Source organism: Bufo bufo, chromosome 5 (genome assembly GCF_905171765.1).
Source record: "Bufo bufo chromosome 5, aBufBuf1.1, whole genome shotgun sequence".
NCBI classification, from domain to species: Eukaryota; Metazoa; Chordata; class Amphibia; order Anura; family Bufonidae; genus Bufo; species Bufo bufo.
In genome coordinates, this window is record NC_053393.1 from 282,999,412 (window position 1) to 283,016,748 (window position 17,337).

A 17,337-nucleotide genomic window follows, 5' to 3' on the forward strand; every position below is an offset into this window, starting at 1 on the left:
GCTTGTTCGCGTTCGCCGCGGCAGGCGAACATATGCGATGTTCGGTCCGCCCCCTATAAGTCATCATTGAGCAAACTTTGACCCTGTACCTCACAGTCAGCAGACACATTCCAGCCAGTCAGCAGCATACCCTCCCGCCCAGACCCTCCCACCTCCTATCAAAAAGCAAAGACAGCATTCATCTTAGATTCATTCGGAAGCTGCAGTGTTAGTGAGAGCAGGGACAGTGCAGCTGCTGCTGATTTAATAGGGAAATCGATAGCTAGGCCACTGTATTTAGTGTCCACTCCAGTTTTCAAAGACTCATCTGATCTGCTGTAAGGACAGCGTCCTGACAGAACCCCAAAAAGCCCTTTTTCTGTAATATAATTGCAGTTGCCTGCCAGCGTGTGTGTCAGGCCCACAGCGTGTACTGTGCCCACTACTGCCAGTGCCCAGTGCCACCACTCATATCTGGTGTCACAGTAGCTTGCATTTAAAACAGTAAAACAATGTTTTCACTGTAATATAATTGCAGTTGCCTGCCAGCGTGTGTGTCAGGCCCACAGCGTGTACTGTGCCCACTACTTATATCTGGTGTCACAGTAGCTTGCATTTAAAACAGTAAAACACCTTTTCACTGTAATATAATTGCAGTTGCCTGCCAGCATGTGTGTCAGGCCCACAGCGTGTACTGTGCCCACTACTGCCAGTGCCCAGTGCGACCACTCATATCTGGTGTCACAGTAGCTTGCATTTAAAACAGTAAAAAAGAAAAATCACTGTAATATAATTGCAGTTGCCTGCCAGCATGTGTGTCAGGCCCACAGCGTGTACTGTGCCCACTACTCATATCTGGAGTCACAGTAGCTTGCATTTAAAACAGTAAAACACTTTTTTCACTGTAATATAATTGCAGTTGCCTGCCAACATGTGTGTCAGGCCCACAGCGTGTACTGTGCCCACTACTGCCAGTGCCCAGTGCCACCACTCATATCTGGTGTCACAGTAGCTTGCATTTAAAACAGTAAAACACTTTTTTCACTGTAATATAATTGCAGTTGCCTGCCAGCGTGTGTGTCAGGCCGACAGCGTGTACTGTGCCCACTACTCTCAGTGCCCAGTGCCACCACTCATATCTGGTGTCACAGTAGCTTGCATTTAAAACAGTAAAACACTTTTTTCACTGTAATATAATTGCAGTTGCCTGCCAGCGTGTGTGTCAGGCCCACAGCGTGTACTGTGCCCACTACTGCCAGTGCCACCACTCATATCTGGTGTCACAGTAGCTTGCATTTAAAACAGTAAAACACTTTTTTCACTGTAATATAATTGCAGTTGCCTGCCAGCACGTGTGTCATGCCCACAGCGTGTACTGTGCCCACTACTCATATCTGGTGTCACAGTAGCTTGCATTTAAAACAGTAAAAACACTTTTTTCACTGTAATATAATTGCAGTTGCCTGCCAGCGTGTGTGTCAGGCCCACAGCGTGTACTGTGCCCACTACTGCCAGTGCCCAATGCCACCACTCATATCTGGTGTCACAGTAGCTTGCATGTAAAACAATTTTTTCACTGTAATATAATTGCAGTTGCCTGCCAGCGTGTGTGTCAGGCCCACAGCATGTACTGTGCCCACTACTGCCAGTGCCCAGTGCCACCACTCTTATCTGGTGTCACAGTAGCTTGCATGTAAAACAATTTTTTCACTGTAATATAATTGCAGTTGCCTGCCAGCGTGTGTGTCAGGCCCACAGCGTGTACTGTGCCCACTACTCATATCTGGTGTCACAGTAGCTTGCATTTAAAACAGTAAAACACTTTTTTCACTGTAATATAATTGCAGTTGCCTGCCAGCGTGTGTGTCAGGCCCACAGCGTATACTGTGCCCACTACTGCCAGTGCCCAGTGCCACCACTCATATCTGGTGTCACAGTAGCTTGCATTTAAAACAGTAAAACACTTTTTCACTGTAATATAATTGCAGATGCCTGCCAGCGTGTGTCAGGCCCACAGCGTGTACTGTGCCCACTACTCATATCTGGTGTCACAGTAGCTTGCATTTAAAACAGTAAAACACTTTTTTCACTGTAATATAATTGTAGTTGCCTGCCAGCGTGTGTGTCAGGCCCACAGCGTGTACTGTGCCCACTACTCATATCTGGTGTCACAGTAGCTTGCATTTAAAACAGTAAAACACTTTTTTCACTGTAATATAATTGCAGTTGCCTGCCAGCGTGTGTGTCAGGCCCACAGCGTATACTGTGCCCACTACTGCCAGTGCCCAGTGCCACCACTCATATCTGGTGTCACAGTAGCTTGCATTTAAAACAGTAAAACACTTTTTCACTGTAATATAATTGCAGTTGCCTGCCAGCGTGTGTGTCAGGCCCACAGCATGTACTATGCCCACTACTGCCAGTGCCCAGTGCCACCACTCATATCTGGTGTCACAGTAGCTTGCATGTAAAACAATTTTTTCACTGTAATATAATTGCAGTTGCCTGCCAGCGTGTGTGTCAGGCCCACAGCGTGTACTGTGCCCACTACTCATATCTGGTGTCACAGTAGCTTGCATTTAAAACAGTAAAACACTTTTTTCACTGTAATATAATTGCAGTTGCCTGCCAGCGTGTGTGTCAGGCCCACAGCGTATACTGTGCCCACTACTGCCAGTGCCCAGTGCCACCACTCATATCTGGTGTCACAGTAGCTTGCATTTAAAACAGTAAAACACTTTTTTCACTGTAATATAATTGCAGTTGCCTGCCAGCGTGTGTGTCAGGCCCACAGCATGTACTGTGCCCACTACTCATATCTGGTGTCACAGTAGCTTGCATTTAAAACAGTAAAAACACTTTTTTCACTGTAATATAATTGCAGTTGCCTGCCAGCGTGTGTGTCAGGCCCACAGCGTGTACTGTGCCCACTACTGCCAGTGCCCAATGCCACCACTCATATCTGGTGTCACAGTAGCTTGAATTTAAAACAGTAAAACAATTTTTTCACTGTAATATAATTGCAGTTGCCTGCCAGCGTGTGTGTCAGGCCCACAGCGTGTACTGTGCCCACTACTCACATCTGGTGTCACAGTAGCTTGCATTTAAAACAGTAAAGCACTTTTTTCACTGTAAAATAATTGCAGTTGCCTGCCAGCGTGTGTGTCAGGCCCACAGCGTGTACTGTGCCCACTACTGCCAGTGCCACCACTCATATCTGGTGTCAAAGTAGGGTGCACGCATAGTACCACTAATCGAAAAAAAAATGACAGGCAGAGGCAGGCCACCACGCAGGGGCCGTCGTAGTCGTGGTGCTGTGATTTCCTTTGGCCCTAGAATAATGCCCAGTGTTCAGAGGCCACGTACCCTGAACTCAAAAAGTTCTGAGGACATAGTTGACTGGCCAACACAGGACACCCAATCATCTACAGCTTTCGCTCGGAACCTTGACGCACCATCCTCATCCAGCTCAGCTTCGGGCACCTCACAAGTTACCACTCGCCCGCCTGCCGCCACCACCAACACTAGCACCACAGCTGCTTCGCTTGATCTGTCAGAGGAGTTATTTACACATCAGTTGGAAGAAATGAGTGATGCACAACCATTATTGCCAGAGGATGTAGATAACAGGGATATGTCTCAGTCAGGCAGCATTAAACACATGGAAGTACGGTGTGATGATGATGATGTTGTACCCGCTGCTGCTTCCTTTGCTGAGTTGTCAGATACAAGTGAAGCAGTTGATGATGACGATGTGTCCGTGGATGTCACGTGGGTGCCCGCTCTAAGAGAAGAAGAACAGGGGGAAAGTTCAGATGGGGAGACAGAGAGGAGGAGGGGACGAGTTGGAAGCAGGGGGAGGTCATCGCAAGGAGCTAGTGGCACAGTCAGACAGCATGTATCGGCACCCGGGGTCAGCCAGACAGCACGCCAATCAACGCAGGCTGTTGCCACCACCAGAATGCCGTCATTGCAAAGCTCAGCAGTGTGGCATTTTTATGTGTGTCTGCCTCTGATAACAGCGATGCCATTTGCAACCTGTGCCAAAAGAAACTGAGTCGTGGGAAGTCCACATGATCTCACATCACAAACGCCTATGGGATCAACACATGATGACGAGTACAAGCAGCACACAAACTCAAAGCCACCATCCTCCTCCTGGTCCAGTATCTTCAGCCACGTCAACCACTGTTGTCCTCCTTGCCCCCTCGTAACCACCAGCCACTCCGCCTCTCGCCTTCAGCAGTTCCTGCTCATCTGCCCACAGTCAGGTGTCTGTCAAGGAAATGTTTGAGCGTAAGAAGCCAATGTCACAGAGTCACCCCCTTGCCCGGCGTCTGACAGCTGGCTTGTCGGAACTCTTAGCCCGCCAGCTTTTACCATACAAGCTGGTGGAGTCTGAGGCCTTCAAAAAAAAATTAGCTATTGAGACACCGCAGTGGAAGGTACCCGGCTGAAATTTCTTTTCACAAAAGGCAATCCACAACCTGTACTCTATTGTGCAAAAGGAAGTCATGGCATGTCTGGCACACAGTGTTGGGGCAAGGGTCCATCTGACCACTGATACCTGGTCTGCAAAGCACGTTCAGGGCAGGTATATCACGTACACTGCGCATTGGGTAAACCTGCTGACGGCTGCCAAGCATGGAATGCGTGGCTCTGCAGAGGAGTTGGTGACACCGCCACGACTTGCAGGCAGGCCTGCTGCCACCTCCTCTACTCATCCTACTCCATCCTCTTCGCTAACCTCCTCGGCTGAGTCCTCTTCTGCTGCTGCGTCTTGCTCCACATCAACTGCACCCCCGCCAGCTCCCCAGGGGCTATTCCACATCCCGGATACGACAGTGTCACGCCGTCTTGGGGTTGACTTGCCTGAAAGCAGAGAGTCACACCGGACCAGCAATCCTGTCCGCCCTGAACGCACAGGTGGATCAGTGGCTGACTCCGCACCAACTGGAGATCGGCAAAGTGGTGTGTGACAACGGAAGCAATTTGTTGGCGGCATTGAATTTGGGCAAGTTGACACATGTGCTGTGCATGGCACATGTGTTGAATCTGATCGTACAACGCTTTGTGCATAAGTACCCAGGCTTACAGGACATCCTCAAGCAGGCCAGGAAGGTGTGTGGCCATTTCAGGCATTCCTACACGGCCATGGCGCACTTTTCAGATATTCAGCGGCGAAACAACATGCCAGTGAGGCGCTTGATTTGCGACAGCCCGACACGTTGGAATTCGTGGCTGGGGGGGAAGAACAGACCTTCAGTGAGGTCGAGGAACGGGACATGAGTAGCTCGGCATCCAACCTTGTGCAAATGGGGTCTTTCATGCTGTCATGCCTGTTGAGGGACCCTCGTATAAAAAGGCTGAAGGAGAATGACCTGTACTGGGTGGCCACACTACTAGACCCCCGGTATAAGCAGAAAGTGCCTAAAATGTTACCGAATTACCGGAAGTCGGAAAGGATGCAGCAGTTCCAAAACAAGTTAAAAAGTATGCTTTACACAGCGTATAAGGGTGATGTCACAGCACAACGGGAATCTAACAGGGGTAGAGGTGAAAGTAATCCTCCTCCTACCACGACCACGCCGGAAAGGACAGGACGCTTTACAGACGTGTTGTTGATGGAGGACATGCGCAGCTTTTTAAGTCCTACGCATCGCCACAGCCATTCGGTGTCCACCCTCAGAGAATGACTCGACCGACAGGTAGCAGACTACCTCGCCTTAACTGCAGATATCGACACTCTGAGGAGCGATGAACCCCTTGACTACTGGGTGTGCAGGCTTGACCTGTGGCCTGAGCTATCCCAATTTGCGATAGAACTTCTGGCCTGCCTCGCTTCAAGTGTCCTGTCAGAAAGGACCTTCAGCGCAGCAGGACGTATTGTCACTGAGAAGAGAAGGTCAATAAAGTCTAGATTACCTCACCTTTATTAAGATTTAGCAAGCTGCGCTACACATACAGGACCCCGACACCAAGCATTTGGATCAGTCGCACCAACTGTATGTACCCAGCTCCAAAGACTTGATAAAGGAGTATTCTCACTCCGAAACGCGTGGTCACCGGAATGAATAAATAACTTTTAAAAAGACATCACTCGCAGTTGTGGTTTTGCGCCAAGAGGTATCACATTGTGTACGAGTTAGTACACAGTTCTTTTTCAGTATTTATTAAGATGAATGAGGCATGGATCCCGAAGGGACTGACATTGGGCGATACATTTGACTAAAAAAAGCCTGATAAGATGAGATGCCTTGGGCTAAAAATGGTCCACACGCTGCTGTATTTTATCTCTGCATGCCGGATGACTTGCGTTACTTCTCCGCCACCAACTAGGGTTCAAGCCGCAATGTTTTAGTGCACTTTCTGCCTGGAAAACATCAATTTTTCTGGCCAATACCTAATTTTTCAGGCATGTGTACATGCCTAATTTTTTGGGCCTCTGGTGCTGCACTGTGGCTGCAAAAACAAAACAAAAAAAAAGGCACATACATGTGTCAATTCCCCTTCGTGATCGTTACCTTGTTGTGGTGAAGGGGCTTGCGTATCACAATGAAGCGATCACCTCTATGAGTGTGTTGGCAATGGCAATGTTGGCACACCCCGGATGATAAGGTCGTTGCTTCATTGTGAACAGACCAAAAGCGGCTGGATAATTTTGCATAGAAAAAACATTAATTTTCTTTGTGATCATCTAAGGTGATCATTAAAGCCTACTAGGAGAACAATGGGCCCACACTGCAGAATCATTGTTTTCTGGGTCACTTAACTGTCACTGAACTACCTCAGCACGACCATAGGCTTTGAAAAACCGCCATCGCCTGCAATCTCCCAAACGTGCGCATGAGCACAGTCATCACTACACCAAGATTGACGCATAGAGGAATAAAATTTATGTCATGAGTATGTCAACTATTGACAACTCTTTGCGGTGGTCTAAAATCTATTCGATACACGTCCCCTGATAGGGGACATAACAGGGATTATACTGATAAGAATAATAGTACTTAACACACCACTCATATAGGGTGGCACAGTACATAGCACGACGCACGCGCAGTGCCCCAAATTGGAAGTAAGAGGACCGAAAAAGTATATTTTTCCATCTCCCGTTTCCTAAAATCTATTCCATACACCGGCCCCTGATAGGGGACATAACAGGGATTAAACTGATAGGAATAGTACTACTTAACATACCACTCAGATCGGGTAGCACAGTACATTGCACGGCGCACGCGCCGTGCCCCAAATTGGAAATAAGAGGACCGACCAAGCATCTTTTTCTATCTCCCGGTTCCTAAAATCTATTCCATACACCGGCCCCTGATAGGGGACAAAACAGAGATTAAACTGGTAAGAACAGATTTTTTTAATAAAAAGAAGCAGCCTTGTCGTCGTCGATTGCTGGACCTGCGGCAACGCAGAGAGAGGAGTCTGAAGAAGAGGAGTCAGAGGAGGAAGGTGGCTTTGAGGAGGTGGAAGACCAACCACAGCAGGCGTCCCAGGGGGCTTGTTGTCACCTTTCGGGGACCCTTGGTGTTGTACGTGGCTGGGTGGAGGAAGAGACCTTCAATGACGTCAGTGAGGACAAGGAACGGGACATGGCTAGCTTGGTATCCAACCTTGTGCAAATGGGGAGTTTGCGGTTGTACAAATGGACTGTTTGCGGTTGTTTGATAAACTTTTATTGCATCAGCCTAAGTTAGGGTGTCTGGGGTCCACAGCACAGCTGTGTGACCCTAGACCCACCAGGGGTGCTGCCGCTTGCACCCCCTGCCCCCCCCTCCAAATTTTTTGGGGTGCAGGATTTTTTATTTTTTTTTGTGTACGCTTACTGTGGCCTGCACTCTTAGCGTCCGGCCACTGTTACCGCATCGCACACTCCACCGCTGATCAACTTCGGACGGTTTATCAGCGTTTTTTTTTTTTTTTTAAATCTCATTTTTTGCCCTTTTTTTTAGTTAGTTTTTGTTTCTGTTAGTTTTAGGGTGAGTTCGTGAACACCCGTACCCCCTCACACACACACACCAAATAAAGAGTTACACACACGCACATACACACGCAGACACACACTGCCCTATGGCCCGCCGGACGTTCTCTGCCAAGGAGGCATACGCCCAGCTTGCCTCCGACTCCAAGAGTCCCAGTTAGGACGAGGATGACCCCACTTTCCTGTTGTCATCCGCGTCCTCCTCATCATCTAGCGATGATGATGAGCCCCCAAGGCGGTGGAGACGCCGCCAGGCGGAGCAAGGGGACCGCCATGCTAGGGACCCTGTGGCCCACACTAGTACGAGCAGCTCTGGGGCTCGTACTGGTTTCCCGGCCCACCAGTTAAATCCACCGGAGCACCCTGCCGGTGAACTAGTCTGGTGTAACCCAGAGCGATAAGAGCCCGTGATTCCTGATTTTGTAGGCCAATCAGGAATCCAGATTTCCAAAGTGGGCTGCACTGAATATTACTTTTTTTGTCATTTTTTCAGTGACCCACTGGTAAATCTGATGGTTGAGCAGACGAACCTGTATGCCCAACAGTTCGTTGCTCGACACCCGGGCTCCTTTTTGGCCAGGCTGGACGCCGGTCAGTGCAGCCGAAATGAGGACATTTTGGGGCCTCGTGCTGCATATGGGCCTGGTCATGAAACCCAGTGTCAGGCATTACTGGAGTGGAGACGTCCTATACCAGACCCCACTTTACAGTGCGGTCATGACACGCTCCCGGTTTGAGGCCATCCGGAAATGTCTGCATTATTCAGATAATGCAGCATGTCCCCCCCGAGGTGATCCTGCCCATGACCGTCTGTAGAAGATACGGCCGGTCACGCGATCACTTTGGGGCCAAATTCATGGAGGCCTATGTACCTGGAAGGGAGGTCGCGGTTGATGAGTCTCTCATTGCGTTCAAGGGGAGACTCATTTTCCGCCAGTATGTGCCCTCCAAGCGGGCGAGGTATGGCGTGAAGCTATACAAAATTTGTGAGAGTACCTCAGGGTACACTTACAAATTTCATGTATACGAGGGGCGAGATTCCCGGATTCAACCCCCAGAATGTCCCCCCACTCTGGGTGTTACCGGGAAACTTGTGTGGGACCTTATGTACCCACTGCTGGATAATAGTTACCACCTTTACGTGGATAACTTTTATACCAGTATCCCCTTGTTCCAGTCCCTTGCCGCCAGATCCACGTCCGCTTGTGGGACCGTGCGGAAAAATCAACGCGGCCTCCCTGCCCACCCCCTCCAGGTACCTATCCCCAGGGGTGAGACCCGTGCCCTTACCACTGGAAGCCTGTTGCTGGTCAGGTATATGGACAAGAGGGATGTCCTTATGCTGTCCACAATTCATGGTAACGGCATCACCCCTGTCCCTGTGCGAGGTACCGCGGCAACAGTCCTCAAGCCCGATTGTATCGTCGACTACAATCGGTATATGGGAGGAGTTGATCTCTCTGATCAAGTCCTCAAGCCATATAACGGCATGCGCAAAACCCGGGCATGGTACAAAAAAGTTGCGGTCTACTTGGTGCAGGTTGCCATGTACAACTCTTTTGTGCTGTCCCGGAGCGCTGGCAACACAGGGACATTCCTTCAGTTCTATGAGGCAGTCCTCAAGGCCCTGATCTTTTCGGACCGGGAAAGAGCAGGCCGGAGTACCTCGGGAACTGTAGGCGCCCGGATCGTCCCTGGCCAACACTTTCCAGGTGTGGTCCCCCATACTGGAAAGAAGGGACGAACCCCAAAAAAGTGCAGAGAGTGTCGCAGGAGGGGGATACGGAAGGACACCACTACTTAGTGCGACGCGTGCCCCGATCATCCGGGCCTCTGCATTGACGGTTGCTTCAGGGAGTATCACACTTCCATCGAGTACTAAATTTATATCCCAATTTAGCACTGACATCGGATAAAAAAACTGGTTCTCAGACATATTAGGTATCGCCGCGTCGGTAATAATCTCCTCTATAAAAATACCCCATGAACTAACCCCACAGATTAACACGGTCCAGAAAAAAAAATAAAGTGCAAAAAATTATTTTTTTTTGTCACCTTACATAATAAAAAGTTTAATAGCAAGCGATAAAAAAGTTATATAGTCCCCAAAATAGTGCCAATAAAACCGTCCTCTCATCCCGTAAAAAAATGAGCCCCCCACATAAGATAATCGGATAAGAAAAAAAATAATGACTCAGACTTTAGAGATACAAAAAAAAAATTCTATCAAAAAGGATAATATAGTCTAAAACCAAAATAAATGTAAAAAAGTAGACTTATTAGGTATCGCCGCGTCCGTAAGAATCTCCTCTATAAAAATACCCCATGACCCAACCCCCCAGATTAACACGGTCAAAAAAAAATAAAAGTGCAAAAAAAGAATTTTTTGTCACCTTACATAACAAAAAGTTTAATAGCAAGCGATCAAAAAGTCATATAGCCCACAAAATAGTGCCAAGAAAACCCTCCGCTCATCCCGCAAAAAATGAGCCCCCACATAAGATAATCATTTAAAAAAAAAATAATGACACAGACTTTAGTGATTAACACGGTCAAAAAAAAAAAAAAAACTGTGCCAAAACCGCTATTTTTGGCACTTTTCCATTTCAATCCGTTTTTTCCGGTAACAAAACAAGCGTTAACAACCAAACAAAAGTTAATATTTATTACCCTGATACTGCAGTTTACAGAAATGCCACATTTGTGGTCGTAAACTGCTGTATCAGTAAAAGGGAAAGGACCGACATGGTTTCCGGAAGGCCCATTTTGATGGCCTTTTTTATTGACACCATGTCCATTTTGAAGCCCCCCTGATGCCCCCCTAGAGTAAAAACTCCCTAAAAGTGATCCCATCTAAGAAACTACACCCCTCAAGGTATTCAAAACTGATTATACAAACTTTATTAACCCTTTAGGTGTTCCTCAACAGTTAATGGCAAATGGAGATGAAATTTCTGAATTTCAACTTTTGGTAACCTTGCCTCACAAAAATGTAATATAGATCAACCAAAAATCATATGTACCCTAAAAATTGTCCCAAAAAATTCCACCTTATCCTGTAGTTTCCAAAATGGGGTCACTTTTAGGGAGTTTCTACTCCAGGGGTGCATCAGGGGGGTTGAAACAGGACACGGTGTAAATAAACCGGTCCATAAAAATCAGCCCTCCAAAAACCAAATGGCGCACCTTTCCCTCTATGCCCCGCTGTGTGGCCGTACAGTAGTGTTCGGCCACATATTGGGTGTTTCTGTAAACGGAAGAGTCAGGGCAATAAAGATACAGTCTTGTTTGTCTGTTAACCCTTGCTTTGTTAGTAGAAAAAATGGGTTAAAATGGAAAATTAGGCAAAAAAATGAAATTCTCAAATTTCATCCCCATTTGCCAATAACTCTTGTGCAACACCTAAAGGGTTAACGACGTATGTAAAATCAGTTATAAATACCTTGAGGGGTGTAGTTTCTTAGATGGGGTCACTTTTAGGAAGTTTCTACTCCAGGGGTGCATCAGGGGGGTTGAAACAGGACACGTTGTAAATAAACCGGTCCATAAAAATCGGCCCTGCAAAAACCAAACGGCGCACCTTTCCCTCTACGCCCCGCTGTGTGGCCGTACAGTAGTGTACGGCCACATATTGGGTGTTTCTGTAAACGGCAGAGTCAGAGCAATAAAGGTACAGTCTTGTTTGGCTGTTAACCCTTGCTTTGTTAGTGGAAAAAGTGGGTTAAAATGGAAAATTAGGCAAAAAAATTTAATTCTCAAATTTCATCCCCATTTGCCAATAACTCTTGTGCAACACCTAAAGGGTTAACGACATATGTAAAATCAGTTTTGAATACCTTGAGGGGTGTAGTTTCTTAGATGGGATCACTTTTAGGGAGTTTCTACTCTAGGGGTGCATCAGGGGGGCTTCAAAAGGGACATGGTGTAAATAAACCAGTCCAGCAAAATCTGCCTTCCAAAAACCAAACGGCGCACCTTTCACTCTACGCCCCGCTGTGTGGCCGTACAGTAGTTTATGGCCACATATGTGGTGTTTCTGTAAACGGCAGAGTCAGGGCAATAAAGATACAGTCTTGTTTGGCTGTTAACCCTTGCTTTGTTAGTGGAAAAAATGGGTTAAAATTGAAAATTAAGCAAAAAAATTAAATTCTCAAATTTCATCCCCATTTGCCAATAACTCTTGTGCAACACCTAAAGGGTTAACAAAGTTTGTAAAATAAGTTTTGAATACCTTGAGGGGTGTAGTTTATAGAATGGGGTCATTTTTGGGTGGTTTCTATTATGTAAGCCTCGCAAAGTGACTTCAGACCTGTAGTGGTCCCTAAAAATTTGTTTTTTGTAAATTTCAGAAAAATTTCAAGATTTGCTTCTAAACTTCTAAGCCTTGTAACATCCCCAAAAAATAAAATATCATTCCCAAAATAATTCAAACATGAAGTAGACATATGGGGAATGTAAAGTCATCACAATTTTTGGGGGTATTACTATGTATTACAGAAGTAGAGAAACTGAAACTTAGAAATTTGCTAATTTTTCCAAATTTTTGGTAAATTAGGTATTTCTTTATGCCCAAAATTTTTTTTTTACTTCATTTTACCAGTGTCATGAAGTACAATATGTGACGAAAAAACAATCTCAGAATGGCCTGGATAAGTCAAAGCGTTTTAAAGTTATCACCACTTAAAGTGACACTGGTCAGATTTGCTAAAAATGGACTGGTCCTAAGGTGAAATAAGGCTGTGTCCTTAAGGGGTTAAAGCACATTATTCCAAACAATTTAGGAATGTTAAGTGATTTATGCCCTTTATGGATTAAAACCCGACTCTGCGTCAACTACGTAATTTTCCATGGGAGTTTTGCCATGGATCCCCCTCCGGCATGCCACAGTCCAGGTGTTAGTCCCCTTGAAACAACTTTTTCATCACTATTGTGGCCAGAAAGAGTCCCTGTGGTTTTTAAAATTCGCCTGCCTATTGAAGTCTATGGCAGTTCACCCGGTTCGCCCGTTCGCGAACATTCGCGGAAATTCGTGTTCACCGTTCGCAAACAGAAAATTTTATGTTCGCGACATCTCTATACATCACTGGATGTACTAACAGCCCCGGCGCCACAGATATCAGCTCCTTTCTCTTCCTTTGTATATATAGAGCTAAAAAACCTATTTAGGAACTCTTCAGTGACTACCCCCCGTTACTATTATTTAGGGGACCAACCTGCTCAGACCTAGGTTTTTTAGCATTTATATATTTAAAAAACTTTTTGGGATTTGTTTTGCTTTCTTTTGCCACCTGCTGTTCGTTTTGTATCTTTGCTAATTTTATCTCCTTTTTGCAAATTTTATTAAGCCCTTTGAATTCTTCAAACACTACAGCTGACCCCTCAGATTTGTATTTTTTAAATGCCCTCTTTTTGTCTTTTATTGCTCTTTTTACAGTAGCTGTAAGCCATGGGGGGTTTAATTTTAGCCGTTTATACTTGTTACCTAAAGGGATACATTTTTAGTGCAATTATTCAATGTGTATTTAAAGCTCTCCCATTTATCCTCAGTATTATTATGTGACAGTAGCTGATCCCAGTCTATGCCCTGAAATGCTGCCCTCAACCCAGGGAAATTAGCCTTTTTGAAATTCAGTGTCTCTGCTCTGCCTGACAGAGTTAGCTTTTTATAGTTTAGGGGGAATATAATGATATTGTGGTCACTATTACCTAGTGTTTCTCGAACAGTAACATTACCAACAAGCTCTGCATCATTAGAAATTACCAGATCCAACAGAGCATCGCCCCTTGTGGGAGCTTCTACAAACTGGCCCATGAAGTGGTCTTGCAGCAAGTTGAGGAGCAAGTTCTTTTATATATAAGTAAATACATTAATACTTGATTGTCTAGTTGGGGTGAAATTGCGGCTTGATACTACAAATTTTAGGGTGTTTGCATGTTTTTTTCCACATAATTCAATTCTTTAATCCCCAATTGTGTTATTGGAGTCAGGGCCGGTGCAAGGATTTTTGCCAACACAAGCGAACTCCCCCTAACACCAGCATCCCACCCGGACTCCACTCCAATCGCCTGAATGCCTGCCTCGCAAAACCCTGCAGTGCACCTACCGCACCCACCTCCTGTGCATACGGTAGATTTTTTTTACCTTATTTTTCTTTTATATAAAAAACAAACTAAATCGTGTTTTTTGTTAACTGGGTTTTATTAATAGTTTAATAAAATAAGTTATACAACTATAAAACAAAGTTTTCAACCATGAGTAAAAGTGCAGGAAATAGTGCAAACATACTTGTCTTAAAACACTACACACAGTGTACACTAAAACAGCCCGTTCAAGGCAAAACATTACTTAGTTATTGGTAAAAAAGAAGTGCAATAAGGATCAGTGAGGTTTCAAACCAACATATTAATCACATTCTTCCTTTCACATTATAAACATATTTTCAAACTATAACATAAGAACTTAAGTTTCCTGCGAGTTAACTGAGTGCAATTCAACTAAAGTGCTAGATAATACACACATTCAAAGTGAGCTCTATAAAAATTTAACTTTTCTTCCTTTTGCGTTCACAAAATCATAAAGCAAAGTCTGAAAATCAATGTCCTGTGCAATACGGTTTTCAATAGAAATCATTGCAAGTCCCACCAATCTCTCTTGTGACATTGTTGAACGTAGATAATTTTTTATTAATTTGAGCTTTGAAAAGCTTTGTTCACCAGATGCGACAGATATTGGCAATGTCAATAATATCCGCAGTGCTATGGAGACATTGGGAGCAAAGTCATTTTTAATTGCATATGCTAAAATCTGTGTAGGGGTCATTGTCGGTTTCAAGATAGGAGCCAATATGGTGAGCTCTTCACACAGCTGTGCTCCATCCAGATCAGTATCTTCTGAGTTTTTATCAGTCAATACAGTCTGCAAATCTAAACATGACTTCATAAGTGTTTCATATGGTACGTTTTTAAGTTTCTGGATATCGTACAGAAACTGAAAGTGCCTGCTGTGATGCTTAATTTGCTCAAATCGCTCATCAAGAGAATTAATGCAAACATCCAAAATGCTAAAAAAGCACTCAACTTAAAAAAATTTTGCAGGATCAATTGGATCATCTTGCGCTTCATAAGAAAACATCCTCTTTTTCTTTATTTGACGCACTAACGCGGGAAACATAGTCTCAATCTCTATTTCTGTGGCTAGCTCTTTAGCCTCTTCTAACAAATCTTCAAATCCTTTATCTGAACAATAAACCTTCAAAAAAGTTGTTGTCGAATCCAACATATCAATTACATCTGGAAGGTACATACTTTTACTTTGAAGCAGCTTGCTGACAAAGTTAATTCTATTTAAAATATTGTACCACATTACAATGAAACACAAAAATTTTAAGTTGTTTAGTTCTTTTACAAGGGATTCCACATCAGATTGTGCCATTGCTGTCTGTGAGCCATCCCTTGAAATATCAGACAAGGCATCATAGATTTCTCCAACCTGGAACCTAAATGGTCGAACAGCATCTATTCTTGAAGACCATCTGGTGTCAGACAAAGGTTTCACTGTAATTCTCCCAATGTGCTTTTTCAAGACATTCCAACGAAGTGTGGATCCTGACAAAAAAAAACATATTTTCTGCATAACAGAAAAGAAGGTTGCTCCATCTCTGCATGATATGGCTGCATCATTCACCACAAGATTTAATGTGTGAGCGCTACAGGGAACATAAAAGGCACGCAAGTTTAAATCAAGGATCCTCTTCTGAACACCATGGTGTTTGCCCTTCATGTTGGAACCATTATCGTAGCCTTGTCCTCTCATATCACCAAGGGGAATCTTTTGTTTTTCTAATTCACTCAAAATAGCCTCGGTCAGACCTTCTCCAGTAGAGCTTTGGATTTGGAGAAAGCCAAGAAATCTTTCCTCTATAAACACCTCTGGTTCATCAGTAGGAGACCCCCCTTCTTTGATGAACACAAATCTAACAATTATAGTCATTTGTTCAATAAGTGAAATGTCTGGGGTGCAATCAAGTATGATAGAATAATACTTTGCCGCTTTCAGTCCTTGCAGAATCTGTTTTGTAATTTCTTTGGCTATAAGGCCAATTAGTTCATTTTGAATGTCCTTCCCCAAATAATGATGGAAAATTTCCTTATTTTTGATACGCTTCAGATGTTCCTGCATAACCGTATCAAATGTGGCAAGCATTTCTACAAGTTGCAGAAAATTTCCATTATTTTCACTATGTAACGTATCTTTGCTACCTCTAAAAGCCAAGCACTGGTGACCAAGATACGTTACAATGGCTACAAGCCTCTTGACAACATTTTGCCAGTGTTGTTTTTCTGCTGTCAAAAATCTCTGGGATACAGCATCTATTGTTTTTCCTGATCCAAATCTTCTAGAGATTTCATTCCAGTCTCTTACAGCAACAAGGTGAGAATTGGACCTTTCATGAATATGAAGATTTTGAGACAAGTTCCTCCAATCACTATAGCCACCGCTTGTCAAATTTGTTATTATTTTAGTTGAAAATAGCTTACAACAAAAACAAGACACTTTGTCCAGCTTAACAGAATAAACCAGCCAGTTTCTGTAGGTTTCTTCTCAGTTTGGCAATCGTCTCTTATAATTTGCTTTAGTGAAACGTCTATTTGTTGCATCTTTCGGAAAAACAAAATCAGCTTTTTGCTTTGCAGGACCTTTCCTGACAAAAGCATCCCTTAGTGAGGTGGTGAGAACAGCGGGCCAATTAGCTGGATCAGACAAATCAAGAGTCTCCAAAGTAGAACATTGTTCCTCTTGCATAATTTCTACATCACTTGATCCTTCTGTATCAGTAGTCTTTTCAAGGTGAGGAGATGGTACATATGATGACGTAGAAGGTTTATCATCACCTACTTCTTCTTGTCTTTCCTCCACGCTTGATCATCCACATTAGCAGCCTCTTGAGCTATGAAGGGCTGTTGGTCTGCTGTTAAAGATTCCTCATCCATAGCTACGTGAACTGGATCATCTTCCACATTTGAAACTGGTTCTGATGCAGGAGCATCTTCCTTTCTGGTTTTGTGAGAGGTCAGGTACTTCTTTAAATCTCCAGACATCTGCTTTCCAGCTTTTTCTTTTTCTTTTCGCCTTTTTCTGAAACCTGCTCCTGATAATTTCTTTTCTTTAAATAGTTTCGGCATTTTAATCGTAGTTTTTCAGCTATGTGAATAATAAAATATTTGTTGAATTTTTATAAACAGGCTTCTTACTAACACCCGCTGTGTAGCGTGTTGAAGAAAATTATATTTACTATAATAATCAAATACACCAATTGCCAAGGGGAAAGCGCTAAAGAAGTTTTGACCATGTGATACTATAGCTC